This window comes from Cygnus olor, chromosome 5, assembly GCF_009769625.2.
Source record: "Cygnus olor isolate bCygOlo1 chromosome 5, bCygOlo1.pri.v2, whole genome shotgun sequence".
Taxonomy (NCBI): domain Eukaryota; kingdom Metazoa; phylum Chordata; class Aves; order Anseriformes; family Anatidae; genus Cygnus; species Cygnus olor.
In genome coordinates this window covers 54957765-54974920 of record NC_049173.1, presented here as the reverse complement: position 1 = coordinate 54974920, position 17156 = coordinate 54957765, and the positions used below count along the sequence as shown (strand labels likewise).

The 17156-nt window shown below is 41.7% G+C and overlaps 1 protein-coding gene across 6 annotated transcripts in view; it reads right to left on the bottom strand.

The window, feature by feature from the left end:
* The window catches only part of NAV2 (neuron navigator 2), a 232195-nt gene that overhangs the window by 197053 nt on the left and 17986 nt on the right, over positions 1 to 17156 (bottom strand). The window lies entirely within an intron of this gene.

Below are 17156 nucleotides of genomic sequence, written 5' to 3'. Positions count from 1 at the left end.
CCGCACGCCCTGCGAAACCACCCCGGGACAGCTCGGCTACGCCTGCTCACCCTGCTTCTCTTGCTGGGGTGCTGTGACAGACGGATGCATGGATGGACGGACAGGAGAGTGCCTGCCAAGGGACAGGAGAGCCCTGTCCCACCGGCAGCGGCACCAGCGCAGCCCCAGCCTGTGCTCTGGGCACTTGGGTTTGCTTCTGCCGCGCCACTAATGAACGGTAGGGAACCACAGGGAAAGAAAAAAAAAAAAAAAAAAAAGGAAAAACTTGTTTGAATCAATTCCCCAGGCCACCCATTTCCCTCCCTCTCTCCAAATATAAATTGTGACTCACGTAAAGATTGCTTTGCTGGCTACAGGGGGAAGGCAAGAAACTGCAGAAACAACCGACGGCTAGTGGACGCCTGCAGCACACCTCCTGCTGCAACTGCCCTCCCGTCTTCACTTTGTAAGTGTTTACCACTTCAATATTCCTGTACGTAACTCCCCAGGACAGGATGCAATCCTTACACAAAAGCACTCGGCCACTCTTTCTGCACCTGAAGCGCTGCAGGGTTCATTCAGCCCTAAGCCAGTCGCTTTGTAGTTGAAGCGCTTGAGTCTTTTTTTCGGGATGTGGTTTATGCCTGCAAAACTTTAATCCAAGATTCTATATTTGTAACCTGAAAAGCAGACCCAAACGGGTTGCTTAACGTGGCCCTCAGTCATCTTCAGGGACCAAAAGAACTAAGTATATCAAATTTGTTCTCGTGTTGCATTTAAGACATTAAAAAAAAAAAAAAAGGAGCAGATTGCACACTATCTGATCACTTTCTTAGCTAAAAATTACCCTATCGGATAATTTTACTGGGTAGGTTGTTTCATGTACCCATTACTATGTTGCTGATAAAATACTACAATAGATCAGCAAATAAGCATCTGAAATTCTGCACGTGCACAGTATTTTCAAAGGAAAAAAATGCATGCACCTCCTTACTGAGGGCTTTTCCTTAACAATTATGCTTCTACTACTTGGGTTTCATTCCTTAAGTCTGTAACTGTTACCCTGTTGTTTGTTTGTTTAAGCCATAAGGGAAATAGAATAATTATTGAAACGAACAATAATCATTTTCCCTCACTGCTGGAAAAAATTCCACCACCGATGTTGTTAACTCGAATAGCTACACGTAAAGAGCTACACGTTGAAAGAATTTAAGACTTTATACTTGCAGGTTACATTTGAATCATGGAAGTAAAATTTGAATCCCGTCCTGAGAATAAAGAACTCTTGTTCTTTCGCTTCATGCCAACATGGACCAAAGCACTCGCACAGCCAAATCCTCCCAGTCAGACCTCCACATAAGCAAGTACCCTGCTGAAAGGTCATTCATCCAACATTCAAAACAGGAGAAGGTCATAGCCTATTTGAGGACTGGAACATAAGATGCATGGTCTTCAGGAGGGTCACAGGCAGACACAATAACCTGCTGACAAACCCATGAATGAATGAATGAATGCACTCAGGGAGAAGCCTGGATGCAATGCAAAGCCGAAAGGGTTTCTTTTTTTTTTTTTTTTTAGAAGAATTATGTAGGAGCACCTCGCCAGCACTCGCAGGAGCTGCACGCTGCTAGCTGAGGTTGAATTTGTCCCTCCCTCACTGCTGACACAGTGGAAACATCCCGAGGCCTTCCCATCAATGTGCTGGCACCTGGCTAAACATCATGACTCGAGGACGGGGCTCTGCTTCCAAAGAACACATGGGCTGCAGACAAAAAGGGAGCTGAGGCACAAGGAGCTTTACGCTTTCAGGATTACGGCCCACACAAAGGGCCAAAACAACCCACAGCACAAGGCAGGCTAGCCTCAGACATGCCCTAGGCCTCTCATGGGTTGTTTATGATCTGCTCGGCCAGTTTGAGCAGCCAAATTCAACTCTCAGCCTGGCACTGGAACTAGGGCTTGTGAGGAGCAGAGGAGAGGTCCAGAAAATGGCCATTTCTTGTCCACCATTGCAAGGGAAAACTCAGTTTTGGGGACCTTCTCATGCTGCTTTTGTGTGCACCGAACAAAGTAGAGCCAAAACCTGACCCTCAAAGAGGGGCCCAGCTAGAAACAAGCTGATTGAAACACCAGATACTGGATGGAAGGATGTAGGCTTTAATTACTCTTCAACTGACCACCATTCATTTCTTCGAATACAGTTCACCATCTAATTTTACACTAACTGAGCTGTGGCTCAGATTGGAATATTTTCTCACGTAATCCCTTACAGGCCAACTAAGCGTGTTGAACGTGGACAGAGATGCTCTCACTTCATCAGTCTGAAATATTACTATAATGAAGCAAAGCTCCTGAGGCTTAAATATAACTTCTGTGACTTCCCATTACTTTAAAAATTAATATCCTCAATTAAAAACTGTGTTTCTTTTAGAAGCTTTTACTTAATGGATTTTCCTAAGTCAGTCTCTGCTTGGGATGAAGATCCACAGAATCCAGATAGCGTTGCCAGGTGTAACTGGAATTTATTTCTTCCATTAAAATGGAAGACTCGGGAGCTGCCTTTCATCCTCCTATCTCTCATTTAGGCTCCCTTGACAGAATGAAAGAGATAAGACTGGAAGTGAAGTAGGCAAAGCCTGCGTATGACCCCTTGCCCCCTGCCAGCATCGCGGCGGGAGCTCTCCCCCGACTGCTGCGCCCCGGCTCTGCTGATGGAGCGCGGGGATGCCTCTCGCATACCAAACCGAATTTCAGAGGAGAAAGGACGACCTATTTCCTTGTACTTCAGTTCTTTCACTTGAAAGTGTAAGAGATCTCCAAAAAGCTTCATTATGAACTTTGACAACGCGTAAATGATGCTGCGGAGAACATATTTGTTACTTCAGAGGTAAGGTAGAGCTTCAGAAAAGGACATTATTTACAGCTCTAAAGGGCATCTAAACATCCCTATTAAAGTGCTAAACAATACGCCTGCTATTCACTTGTGAGTCTTCAATGACAGAGAAACACGTGGGTCTCCAGCATACCCAGCACTCTAATGAGACCTAATTCGAGTTCCCCATACTTTCCAAATAAAACCGTTGGAAAAAAAACAGGAGGAAACAGGTGTTGGAAGCGTTATGAATGAATTCAGTGCATACAGTCATTGTCCGCAAAACATTTACTATAAAGAAAGCTTAAGGAAATCCGTTAACTAATAAGCCATTGTTTGCTTATGAAAAATATGTGCTAGCAGCCTGCCACATAATCATTAAACAAAGTCACACTCTTGCACTTCACGTTACTTTTGCTTTTTAATCACCCAAGAGTCAGCTACTATTATTACCTATAAAAGGCAGCATGTTATTAGAAGTTTTTATTAATTGGTCTTAAATGAAGTTTTGTCACAAAACACTACAATTTTCTATTCACTGAAAGCTGGATTTTTATTTACTTTTACTAAAGGCTAATAACTATTTAGGTTTTCCTTTTACGTATTACAAAATGGAAATATCAAAATTAAAATGCAGGTTAAAAATCACAAAGTTGTCAGTAATAATAATATTTCTGCTACGTATGATGTGGGAGAGAAGATGGGACTACATCACAAATATCTTTACGGACGATAAACAGTAATTTCCCTTCAAAAAGATCTTGAAATGGTGTTGAACAGCATCCCCAGAACTAATCATTTTCTAAATGAGTAGATTAGGTAATGCTAGGAGGCCCAACAAAAGAACTACCCAAACGGCTAATTCTTGATATTCAGTAACTGTTGGGAGGTTTGGAGGCCTGAGAGGCAGCTTGTGCTGGCTGCCAATGTTTCAAAAGTGAAAGTGAGATGGCCTTGGTAATCGTCAGCCTTATCAGCCTCAAACGAGCCTCAGACAAAAGTGCAGATTGCTTGGAAGACGCTCAATTAATCCACAACTAAAGCAGACAGCATTATTGCTGGCAAATAAGCACCTATTGCTGCAAAACGTGTCTTGTTGAACTGGTATTTTCTGCTGAGTTTATAGAAACTTCTGAAGGCACTAACACGGACGTGAGTTTTGTGAGGCACTTGCCTTCATCTCTCGTGAAACGCAGTGTACCTTGGCTGAACTGAAACTGCTTTAAAAGTACATAACAGATGGGAAATGATCATTAAGGAAACAAACAGCCTGACTGCTTCACAGGAATTATTTTCAGTCTTACCTTCTCAAGCATAGCCTAGAAGGGAGCAAAGAATATTGCTATTTGGCAATTTGGAGGCCCATAATTAATGGAAGAAGTAAATGATAAAAACAAATAAGATCAATGTTGAAGAAGCTCAAATATGCTGGTTACAGCCACAAAGAGGTGTTTCAATACAACAAATGTAATCGTGCAGCAATGAGAAACTCAGGGTGTCGCAGAGCAAAGACTTTCTCTGAATTCAGTGAATACAAAGAAGACTTGGGGATCTGCAAAGAGCATCGTCTACGTGATGTGCCATAAGATGCTAGGGCTTTTGCTGTGCTCATGGGGGTAGTGCAATTCCTGTACATAAGAAAAAGGTAATCAAATCCGGATAGGCTTTATTGGCCATCATAGTTAATGCTGGTACGTTTGCAGCAGTTCAACGGGATTACTAACCTTTGGAGAGGCTTCAGAGAAGAGCTGCAAGAATGACTGAAGGACTAGAAAATGCACACCCCAGAACCAGATTCAGAAAGCTTAAACTACTCCACTTGTCAGAGAAGTGTAAGGGCAAATATGAGATCATAAATTCAAGAATGAAAGTAACTCACAAGGAGTCCCGTGAACTGCTTTACAGAGGAGGTCAAACTGAATTATCACCTTTATTGTCTTCTTACTTTATAATCAACAACGGCTATTTCCAAACTCTGCACTGAAGTACATCAGCTACAGATCTGCTCCTGCCAACCTCTGCACTTTGTACTTGTAGCTCACTGATTCCAGACAGACAGGAGGAGGAGTAAGCCAACACAGTGTACAGCAGTAAGTCTTACTGGCAGACCAAATCACTGACTCCACAATTAGTTAAGACAAAGAGAACGCAACCTACCCTGCAGTCCAGCTTCCGACAGGACAATCCCAATGTCAATCTTAAACCCTTGAAGAACAGGAGGCATACAAAGAAAGCATTACTACAACTATAAACCTTCTCAAGAAGGGAAGGTTAAAAAAAAAAAAAAAGGATGCACCCCTCTGTACTCCTGTAATAAGCACGGGATTAAATCAGAACCCCCCATATGGCGAAAATTCTTTTAAGAATTACATATCACTAATTTAGTTGGCTTTTAACATCAACTTAGCAATTCAAACCTATTAGGGCCAGATCACCACACGTTTTTAAATGCACTTTGGCTTTTCTTCCTCCCATAAATGTATTAACACAAGTTAAAGCTGCACAAATGTTGCTATAATCTCTGCTATTGCCTACCTTGTGTCAGCAACCAAACGTAACACCCAGCAGTCCTCAAGAACCAAAAGGAACATAAAAGCAGTGCCAAGTTTCTCACACTCCATCGCAAGCTGCAGCCTGATAGTACTCAAGAGCTCACCAGTGCACCAAGATATAGTTGTTTTGTTGTCTTTGCTGTTTTTTTAAACATTAATTTTTTGACCCAGCACATGATGAGGTTGAAAAAGCTGCTGCAAAGTAACCAAAATTACAAAAATGCAAAACAAAGCAATAAAGAAAACCCACTGGGTACACCACGCTGACGTTATTAAGTAGGCAGCCCCGTGATGGAGAGCAGTAAGCTCCTGTTGCGGCGTGTGGGAGCTGAGTGCCACAAGAACCACGCGAGTCAGTGGCTGCAAGGAGCCTTTCCGAACCTCCTCGCCGCACAGCCCTGCCTCTCCACATTCCTCTCTTGCCTGTTCACCACCCAAGAGTACAAATGAAGACATGGTGTACAACAGCATTTGTCTACTTTTAGGAGTTTCCAGACAGAATATTTCATCCGCAGTATATACTCTTTGTCTGCAGTGTCATTACTCACGCAATTAAAACTCGGTGAGCATCCAGCAGGGCCCGAACCCTTAACTGTGGAGATAAACATGCAGTTCAATTTTCCCCACTGTGAGGAAGTATACTGAAGCAGGGGAGAAAACTCAAACTACGCTTTATCACCAAATACATTATGCTCTTCTACAAATGTTAAGAAATTCCCAAGGCCACTCACTATTCATCCCCTGCAGGTTGTTCCTTTTAATCAAGGAAAGTATTTGCTTTCTCGCTACAACCAGAGAAAAAAAAAAGTGAGAAATAAGAACAGGAAACTTTCTTAGCTTCTGCCACAGCACAGCACTGCTAGAAAATCACAGCAGCTTAAAAACAAAGCCATTAAAAACATATTTCATAATGGCCTGAAGACAGCAAACCAGGGTCAGCTTCGTCAAGGAAACCTTCTGTGGGTTCTACTCCAAAAACCTCCTATAGCAGCACTACCTTTGGATTATGACTTTCTGAATGCAACCCCAGATCATGCTCCCAGTTCCATGACTATTACCTGCATGACATGATGTGCCCTGTACCCATTCCCTCACCATGCAAAAGCACAGAGTAATTACCAAGTACTAGAGATTTGTTGAAGAAAATTTCTTGTGAACTTGAACTAATAGATGCAGAACTAAAAATCATTAATGAAACTGTATTTAGGAAATATAGAGACATAACTACTGTCTACAGTAAAAAAGACAAGTGAGAAAACAGTAGTGTAGCACAGCATTGTTTAAGCTTTTTGCCATTTTGCAGATGCAATGAAACCTCTGCTTTCCTTCCCATATTAGTAAGGACAGAGTAAGAAAACAAGTAGGTAGTCTTAAACATACTGATTGCATTCGTGGAAACAACCTTTTTTATCTGCATAAACAGAGGTACCAGCTGTTTTTGGACAGCTGGGTCCATGACAGATCACTCTACAGACAATCCAAAGCTGTACAATCCATGGAACGTGAGGGTGCACACAAAGTCACCAACTACCAAGAAAGTAATCACTTCTTTCAACCCAGCCTTTTTCCAAGAGATACAACTTAATAAAACTTACAAAGCACCCCTTTCTCAAGTCTAAAAACCATGGTTGGTGTTACTAAATATTTCTGTAGAAAAACACGAACAGTCATATCAGGCAGAAATGGGTTGGCTTACTACATTTGACAGCAATTCTTGATTTGGGTAATTTTAATAGAAAGATCAAAATACAGCCAGACTAGGGTTATTGTGTTTCTGCTGAGTTTTTACCAAGTGCCCTTAACACCAACAATAATATAAAATTAACTACGCAATGCTTCTTAAACAGACACACAACAGTATTAAGAAGTGTTTAAATTACGGCCTATGGATATAGCTGCTCATTATTAACAAAGGAGCCCTCAACAAAAAATCTGGAACCTGTCCCATAAAAGAACATACACTGAGCTTTAATTCCGTAAGAAGGTATTACTCCAAGCCTTGATTTGCTATCTGAAACTCCTAAAGGTAACTGGCAAATGCCACTTTACTGCCCTAACCTTTCCTTTTATGCTCTCCATTAACCTAAATAAAGTGGTTGGTAACTCAAGAGCACAAGTTCTCTAAACAAAAAGCGTAGATGGTGGGTCCACGCAGAAATGTATATTCTGAATTGTGTACGCATACATACATACATGGTGACTTGCAACCTTACAAGTAACTAAAAGGCTGCATTTAGAGTTGAAACCATAGAGTAGTTTTACCCTGGTCCTGTGCTAGGAATGCTTAAATTGGCAACAAGGATGCTACGGCCCTCTCTTTGCAATAAATTTGCACTTCATTCAGTAGCCTAACCAAAATGGATTTTTACAAGTTCCCACAAACATTTTATACCCTCAGTGAACGTTTTACCTGAGCTAAGAAGTTAGACTACATTGAGAAATAGAGAAACACTCATTTTTATAATACGGGAAAGATTGTTGTGGGAAACAGAAGTACTTGATATATTCAAACACGGCAGAAATTATTTCTTCTTCCTCTGCACGCCCATCAGAATTACATGCGCTGATTCCTTTTCTTTACACAGAAAAATACTACTTGTGCTTGTCATGGTGATATGGCAGGCTGCAGTCAGAAAAGAGCTAATTTGACATTACAAAACAAAGATACAAGGAATTAAATAATTAGAGCCTTAATGACATAGCACAATGCACGTCTCCTTTGATAATCTCTTGAACTGCAAATAAAAATGCTGTTGAAATCTGCAGAAGAGGTATGCAGAAAGCTTCAAAGTGCAGTGAAACACAGTTCCATGGCTACATACATCACATAATTCACGTTCAATCCATTTCTGTAAAATCTGGGTTGCCAGTTATTCACTCGACTTCAGGAACTGAAACTGTAAAGAAACAGGTAAGATTTAAGGCAATGTAAATACCTGGCAATTCAAATTCTCAACGAAGGAGAAATTTGTTCAGAAACACACCAACACCTCTACTCCAAACACTATGCTGTAATTAATGGATGTCTTAATAAACAAACCGGGCCTAAGCTGCTTGTCAGGTGAGCTGCTCCTGCAAGAGAAGCCCTGCCAGTAACTTCTCCAACCTTCTCCTGGCCTCAGCGTGAACAGGTCATTTTGGGGGCAGCGGCCCCTACCTGCCAGTCCTGCAGAGGCTCCTGAGCCTCTTGGTGTCCGGGAGCCCTCCTTGAGGGCAGCCCGCTCTGATGAAAGGAAGACAGACGGCACTAGGCATGGCGTATCAGCTAGCTCTCAGCCCCTAAACTTGAGCTCTTTGACACGTGCATTATCGGAGCTTTTATTGACGTTCACGTTATCAGATCTGCACATGCGGCTCTTTACAGGCCTTAACTATATTTTACGGCAGGCAGCTAAACTCCACCACAGAATACTTGAAAGCTCACTGCCAGGAAAAAAATGATCAATCCAGTATCATCTAACTAATGAAGGGTCACAGAACTTCTTACAGGTAAAAACCTACAAACATCACCACCCATAAATCACTGAGAAGCAGAAACCGAGACTGAACACACCCGTTCAGCAAGAAGAATGATGAGCACGCCATGCAGTCTGGAAGAAAAATGAAAGGTACACAGCAAAAAGACATCACGGCAGAAGTCAGAGCCTGAGGAGATAGCACACACACCTTACAAAACACCCTGACAAAGTATATGTCAGAGAACTGTATCAACTAACTCAAAGCGTAAAATTAAGATAAACCATTTTCAAAACGTTTGCCTCACAGCAGGTACACTGACATTGTTTAAGTTTCAGAGAAAATGGGAATCCAAGACTCATTTTTTTCCATTAGTGCTAGAGCAACTGAAAGACGTTGCCTATCTTTTGAATGGCTTAGGAAAGACTGGAAAGCAGAAACAAGGCGAGACATTACTGCGAACACTCAAGTTTTCACTGCTTTTACTGAAATTGTTTAATCACAAAATGTAGTCTTCTTCCGCTCAGTATTCCTATGTTTTTAAAAGATAAGCCTCCTAAAGCAAAGACCTCTCTCTCTGCTTGTTGGTGCTAGTTTTGCTCTTTCACTTCTCCCTTCCAGCTCTTTTTCTCTCCCCTCCTCTGACAGCTTCCCTTGGTTCACTGCACTTCTGTGTAGCAGGAATTCTCCTTGCTGGACTACTGCTTGTGCAGAGGGAGAGTTTGATACAAGTAACAAGGAAATATCACTTAGCACACATTTTTCTCCATTCTTCAAGTTCATTTTTTAAGATTTTTCTCCCTTTTGTTCTTTACTTGTACTTGGAGAAAGAGGATTTAATTTTGCTTTGTTTTCGAAACTCCCAGTGGGTATTGTCTGGACCCCAGAAAAAGTATGGGAAGATTAATTTCCTTCAGTGTTCATGTATGGGATGTACTTCACAAGTTAAGTCCAATGACTGGAAAACAACTTTGCTTGCCAATTTCTTTGACAGTATTTTAAAGTGACTCTTGCCACTTGCTTTAAACTAGCATCTCAATTTTCATACTGCGATCTCCTCAAACACATCAAATAAGAAAAATATCAAAATAGATGTAAGCTTCTAAGAGTTTGCAACTGAAGACATTACTTAGCTGCTGTCTCTGCACAGTTAATTGCCTGCTTGTAAGGAATGGTATTAAGAACAGAAGCAGAAATGCTAATTGCAAAGAAAGAAACAAACATGGCACTATTCATATGCAAGTGTGCTTTGAGCTACATTAAGTAGAAATGAAACTTCTGTTGCATGATGGTGGACACATAGATCTGAACCTCAGTGTATGCCTACTCCTTTCAGAAGTGGAAGATCTCCCAAAAGGGTAAACACATGATCAGATGCCTACGTAGGTTCCTGAAAACAACTTTTGTCTACAAAAAGCTCTTCTAGTCACTAAAGTTGATGCTCAGTCATTGCTTCTAGTTTTGTAAATGGATTAGAACTTGGTTGAAAATAAAGACTAAATTCCTTCTGTAAAAGTTTATCAATCTGGCTTATCTTTTTGACGGATTATTAAAATAGCACAAAGCTATGAATAAAGGTTTTAAGTTTAATCTTATTTTCCCATATATCATCATAATCGAGGATCGCTTCTTCCATGGCTTGCTGGCATTGATTTTTTTTTCTGTAACTCAAGGTAAAATGAATAAGCACAAAGAAGCTACAGCCTGCCCCACTGTAAACAACCAGAAGCATTTAGCTGAGTTCACTTTACACTGCACTCAGGAACAAAGCACATCCCGACCCCATGAACGTCAAAAGGAGTTTTATTACTGTTTTCAGTCTACCTCCAATCACTCTAAAAGGAGTTTGTCTATATTTACATGACAGCAGCAAACAAAGTGCTAGCTAATTGCTTTAATCCACTCCCCACATTGGCTGAATCTAGACTGTGATTTGCAGCCTAGTCTGATGTGAATGAAGTAATTAGCATTTACTAAGGTAACTTACTTATAAACACTAAATTAAGATGCTTCTTTAAAAACATAACATTAGCATTTTGTCTGGATTTCAACTAATACAAAGTTAATAGGTTTCTAGCTATAAAGTCATATTAGAATACGAGGCTTTTTTTTTTTCCTCCCTAATTGCATCATTTCTCATTGCTCGGGTGTCTAATTAGCTACACGCTTCAGTACAAAAATTGTTTCTGGTCTGTTCAGAATGTACATTACAATGATGACTAGAAAAGAAAAATCCAATTAAAACAGACCGGATGTGATTCAGGTTCTTCTTTGCCTTGAAGTTTGACCCTGTAACTTCGCATTTGGAATTCATATTCAACTTGTGTAACTAGCGACTACATAAGCTGCAAGGCAGAAAAGACTCAGACCTGTTTCATTACATCAAATTAAACATTTGACAAGATTATGTTTTATTTTTATTAAACATTCTTTCACTGATGTCTGGCCAGGCCCTGAGGAGGAGATTATAGTACTCTTTTAAAGCTATTTAACAGATTTTAAAACAGTGACAAACTATGCTTTGAATATCCTAAAGCATGCCTATTGCAACCACAGTATTATTTTTGAAAGTTATTTTTAAAATTAGGTAAATAATAAATCCTTATGCTCATTCCCTGGTATGCCTTGTACACTACACCAGTATTCGTTGCAAGAGGAAGAGATCTACAGTGAGCAAACACGTCTACCCAAAATACAGTGTATTAAGTCAGTGAAAGATTGGGCAAAACAACAAAGGCATACCCACAGATTCAGCCACCAAGTTGCACTTGATTTCCATAGCGATCTCTGTCCCAGTTAGAGGATGTTTCTTTGATTCAATGTTTTTTTCAGCCAGCCAAGATTTACTTTTCCATATGACCTTAATCTTTCACCTCCCCAAAAGAAGAAACAGAGATACAGACAAACTCTCTGTAGAAACCATACCAAGATGAGCTCAGGTTCCCCACTCCTTGAGCCTGTTTTCACAGTCGTGCACTTGCAAATACACAGCAGCAAAAACATATTTCTATGCAATGAACCTGGCAAGCAGAACACAAGTAATCATGGAAGGAAATTTGTTCCCTAGGAGACAAAAATCTAATTCCTCATCAGCAGTGTTCTGTATTTCCAACAGGAGATGGCTTCAAATGATTGATGAATTAATTTCTCATAGACTAACTAGCTGTTCTGATAAAGAAAATAAAAAGTTTTAGTTCCACAATTGGAGGCAGCAGGTAACTTTTTTGAAGGGTTTTCAACATTATCTTTGTGCTCCAATTTTTTTTTCTGATAACATCGCACCCTCAAACGTTGAGGGGTCTCAACAAAATTATCTAAATTAAAGGAACTGGTGAAATATGACTGCCTAACATGAATATTCCCACTGACACTGGGGGCCCGAGTCTGACGTTGTTAAGATAGGGTGGGTTTACATTGATTTTAGTGGTGCCGCTCCACATTTACTCAATGTAGCTGATAAAAATACACCTTTATAAAGCACTTAGACACACTCCTTTGTTACACTTCTTATACACAAGAAGACCAAAAGAGAGGCATAATAGTCACTTAAAAAAAAAAAAAAAGTAGACCAAACAAGTAAGGCAGAAATAAAATGCAGCTGATCGGTTTTCAAGTGCTGTACACCTATAAATAAAGTACTAGAAAATACTGAGCTAGTCCTAAGGCCGGTTTTAAGAGTGAGGTTTGAAGTACGTATATTTGGGGCGTAATTTGTGCATTAGCTTCTAATGTAATAGTTACATTTAAATAGTGTTATATTTAATCAATGAGCTCCGTTTTACTAGCAGCTTTTTTGTTATTAAAGTGAGAGCTTACTTGATGGCATGCAACCAGCTGCAAGATATTTAAGGGAAATAAAAAATACCCTGAAACAATACTTCAAAGTTAGCAACTCCGGATGTATTTGTTCCAGAGTTTCCATTAACCTAGAGCACATTTATGCATGTATGCAATATAATATATTTACATCCAGCATACTTTATGTATAATACATAGCACATTGAAGTAGGAGAAAATCAACCAAAATTTTGGGTTCTTTCTGCAGGACATCCATACTTCACTAAGTCCCTCTCTGAGCCATGTTTTATGCCCTCTTCTGGTTAACAGTAGAGATGGAACATGAACATCTTATCACTTAACTCTTCCAAAGTATTAAGGTAAAAAATATTGGGAGATTGGGGAGGTACAAAACTCTGGGAGGCTGGGAGTTAGAAATGGAAAAAACTTAGGAAGCAGTTTCAAAGAAGATGAAAGATGACTGTAGAAAGTGCATGCTTTGTTTTAGTAAAATATTTTCCCCAAAACTGCATTCTTTCAGCACAAAAAAAAAAAAAAGGATTGACATTTTTTGCCAAGCATAAAGTTGTGTCACAAACCCCTGCAAACTGAGAATGCTGCATGTCACATGCAGACGGTGGAAAGAAAGAAGGTAGCTAAGTTGTAAGCTTTTCAGAGGAAAAAAAATGAAGACGGGTGGTACCAAGGCAGTTTATAAAAAAGGCATCTTTCTTTACAAAAAGAAGCTTTTGCGCAGCAAGTAAATCACACAGAAGTAATTCCTGTCTGTGAGTTAGCATCTCACACAAGTGAAATAAACTGCAATAACGTGCACCTTTCATCACAGTGTAAGCTAACGTGCTTTATCTGCACAAGCTAGGAGCAGGCAACCAGTCTCTGAAAACAAGATTTACTTCCAACATTTAGTCTAGCTGCACAGCGTTCAGATTACAGAGCAACAAAAAAGAGGAAGGCTCACTGCTGTTACTATTACAGCACTTCACTAATGTGACTGGTAAAAATAAACAAACCTGAGAGCAAGCCATTACCAGTTTTCCGCTGAAGATAAATATTATTAACGTTGCTTGGTTCGCTCTCCAAGTATTTAGCCCCAAAGCAGCAGCTTTCCACTGACCCTTGCTCTGAGATACAGACCGCCAACACAGAGAACTTTTCTGGCAGGGTGCAGCACAGCTCTCCCAAACCCACAGCTATGTGGGAAGCATTCTGGCAACTCGTACCACAGCACTAGTGAGGTTTTGAGAACCTTGAGGTTTGATTCATGAAAGTCCAAGACCTGGAAGGAAAGGAGGAAGGAAGAGAGCTAAGAAAAAAGTGACATCTGCCTCAGCCTGCCTTCCAAAAATTGTGTTCTACTCTTACGGTTTGGAGAAGTGTTACACTTTTCTCCTTGGCACAGAGCATTCCTGGACAACAGGACGTTAGGGCCTTCTTTGGCTAACTTGAAACACACAGATACCATTACACAGGCTAGAGAATCAAGGCTCTGTCATCACGCTAAGTCCAGACTAAACTAAAAACATTCAAATCTGATATTGTTGACTTAAGAAGTCAACCACTTCATTGAGTGGTTCTAAATTGCTCGTTGTGCTTGCCCTTTCAAATCCTTAAATAAGTCCATTTCCCAATCTTCTACCTGTAACTAACAGCTCAAGCTGACGCTTCACCTTGGGCTCTCAGCATCTTCGGACCATGGCCCAGCAGCACTGGGACAACTCCTGCTTGCCCTAAGGATGCCCGCCCTTCACTCACCCACCTTTTAATCTAGAAGCCACCCACCTACCCAGGTGATGGCAGCCAGCTCCATGGGCCACGTGCATGCCACCACCTCTCACCAGCTGTACCCAGCGTGAGCCTAACTCAGCGGTGGGCAAGCGGCAGTGTTTCTGGGAGAGCTGGGAGGAAGCAGGCTGGTGGAAGGCTCTTGCTGCTTGAACACCTTTCATGCAACCCAGCCAGCCTATGGACCACTTGCTTTGACATACCAAGCTTCCACATCTTATGCTAATAATTATTCTGAAAACAACTCTTCAGTCCCTGCTATTCATTTACCAATTCTCAATACAATTACTAGATATCCCTCTAGTGCGCTACCAGAACCACAGAAAAGACTTGAAGTGTTCAGCTATAAACAAAATCGTTACTAAAGGAAAGATGTCCCAAATTCAATATATTTGCTTTCGTCCATCACTGCTGCACATTACAATCTAGGATCGCTGTAAGGAGCGTGTGCTGTATCGCTGCTACCCAACTCAATTTCCAAGCTCTGTAGGGATCAGTCACATACAAACTGGAAGAAAAGAGATCACACATGAGCAGTAAGGTTCGGCTTCCATTACATGGAATATTAGTAATTGAAATTGTTCAAAACTGACAGGGACAAAACGACTGTTCTGCTTCCTGCTGCCTTAACTGCTCCTAGGCGAAATTGTGATTACTGCTAATAAGCCTAGAAATCAAATTAGCCTTTATAACAATAGAGAACAGCAAGTTACAAAATAATGATACTTTCTAGGCCGAATGGCCTCCTGCAGCAGAAAACATAGCAAGAATGCTGTTTGAAAGAACGCAGTGAAATCTGCATGTGCCATTTGTGAGGGAAGTGTATTTGTTCAGAAGTGATGCATTTAGACATATTCCAGGTCCCATAAAATCACCTTGCTCAGCCTTGTAAGCTGTATTGGGAAAAACACAAATGGAAATAAATTTGCTAGTGGGAGAAGTCTAAATTACTACAAGCAGTCCATATAACTGTCTAAGGAGTCTACACATTAATTCCGATTCCCTGTATCTGGTTGGATTGGCTCAGCTGCTACTGGAGCACATTCTGCTGGGATACCAGAGGGGTCTGGTGGGTTGCTGCGCCTGCACTCTTGATTCTGGTGGTGGCAGGGAAGCTGATGCTTCAGAAGCATGATGAATCCTGGGATCCTTCTTTGGAAACTAGAAGATGATACAATGACAGCTTAGCTGTTCAAAATACAAAATACTGGGATTCTCTTTCCTTCTAGAAGATCAAGTAATGCTTTCAATTTCTTGGCCAAAATCCCCAGGAAATGCTTATGACTTCAATCAATTTACATTTTTCCCTGAAATATACAGATTTTGTAGCACAATACATGGCTGCTACAACAAAGGGAAGGAAACATTTATGTCAGACCCCTACCAGAAGTCAGACCAAATTCCCATATATGCCAAGGATGACCCTAGCTTTTATGTGATTCCTGAAGGATTCACAGCAAATAACCTATGCCAGTAATTAACAGGGAGACTTTATGAAGCTCTGAAATACTCCAGCAGATGCCTATGTTTTGCACTGACAGAGAATCTTCAGATTAAGCTGCAGGATGTGGCTTTGTCACTGAACAGGAGTGTCTGAGCCAGCATCTCTTTTTTCCTTTTTTAACTAAAATTTCTCTGTATCCACCCTACTAAAGGGATTGCAATGAAACTCTCTATATACTGGAAGGACAATTAAGTCACTTACGTTAAGTGCAAAAAGTCGTAATTTGATAATAATCCACTGATTTCAGTAAGCTAAGACACTAATCACTTATGAAAATCAAATTTGCACCGGTAATGTAGTGACTGGGCTATTCTGAAGCAATTCAGAGGTATTCATTAGCTCTGCCTCCATATGCCACCAAATCGTGGCTCTATCCAGACTGCCGTCAGGCTGGGGTGACACCGCGTTACCTCCTGTAAGGCTTCTGTCTTGTGATGCTTTGTGAGGAGAGGCAGCTTCCGGACTCACAAATCTTTATTTTTTTTTTACACATCTTTTACCGTTTTCCAGCCAGGAGGCGAGCACTGTATTGGGCAGCCCAGAGCTGACACCAAGCGTGAAGGCTCCAAGAGCCGTGCACCTGCCTGCACCCAAGCCACGGCAGCCGGTCACCGTGCTCAGAGAAAGGCTCCGTGTTAATTTTCACAGCACCGTGCACTCCCAGAACAGAAGGAGGACACACAATACAGCGGGGATTTCCCCCCGTGGCCAGAAGGACCCGCTTACAGCCGCAGGAGCCCGCGGGAGGCCTAGCAGCGCGGCCGGCTGCGGGGCGCGGCTCGGCACCGCCAGGTGGCAGCAGCCGCCCGGCCACCGGCCCCGCCGGCCTCACGCTGCCGCCTCGGCCGGGCCGCAGCCGTGTGCGAGGAACGGACCCCCCGGAGCCATGCCGAGGGTTTGGTCAGACCTCAGCAGCTCCCCAAAATTACGAGCTGTCACCTCCCGCCCGAAAATGCCCGCGCTTGGCGCGCAGGAGACCAGCCTCCCGGGGCAGGCCGCCAGAGCCGCTCCCCTCAGCCTCCACCAAGATCACAGAATTGTAGGGGTTGGAAGGCACCTCAAGATGGTCTTGCCTAACCTATATTTTGGTTAACTTTCATCAAGAGGCAGAGGGGGCTTGGTGGATGGAAATTCATTCCAACTGCAAATGCGAGCAGCGAGTATAGCTGCAGGCATCACACAGCATTATCACGCTATAAATCAAAAAGCAATC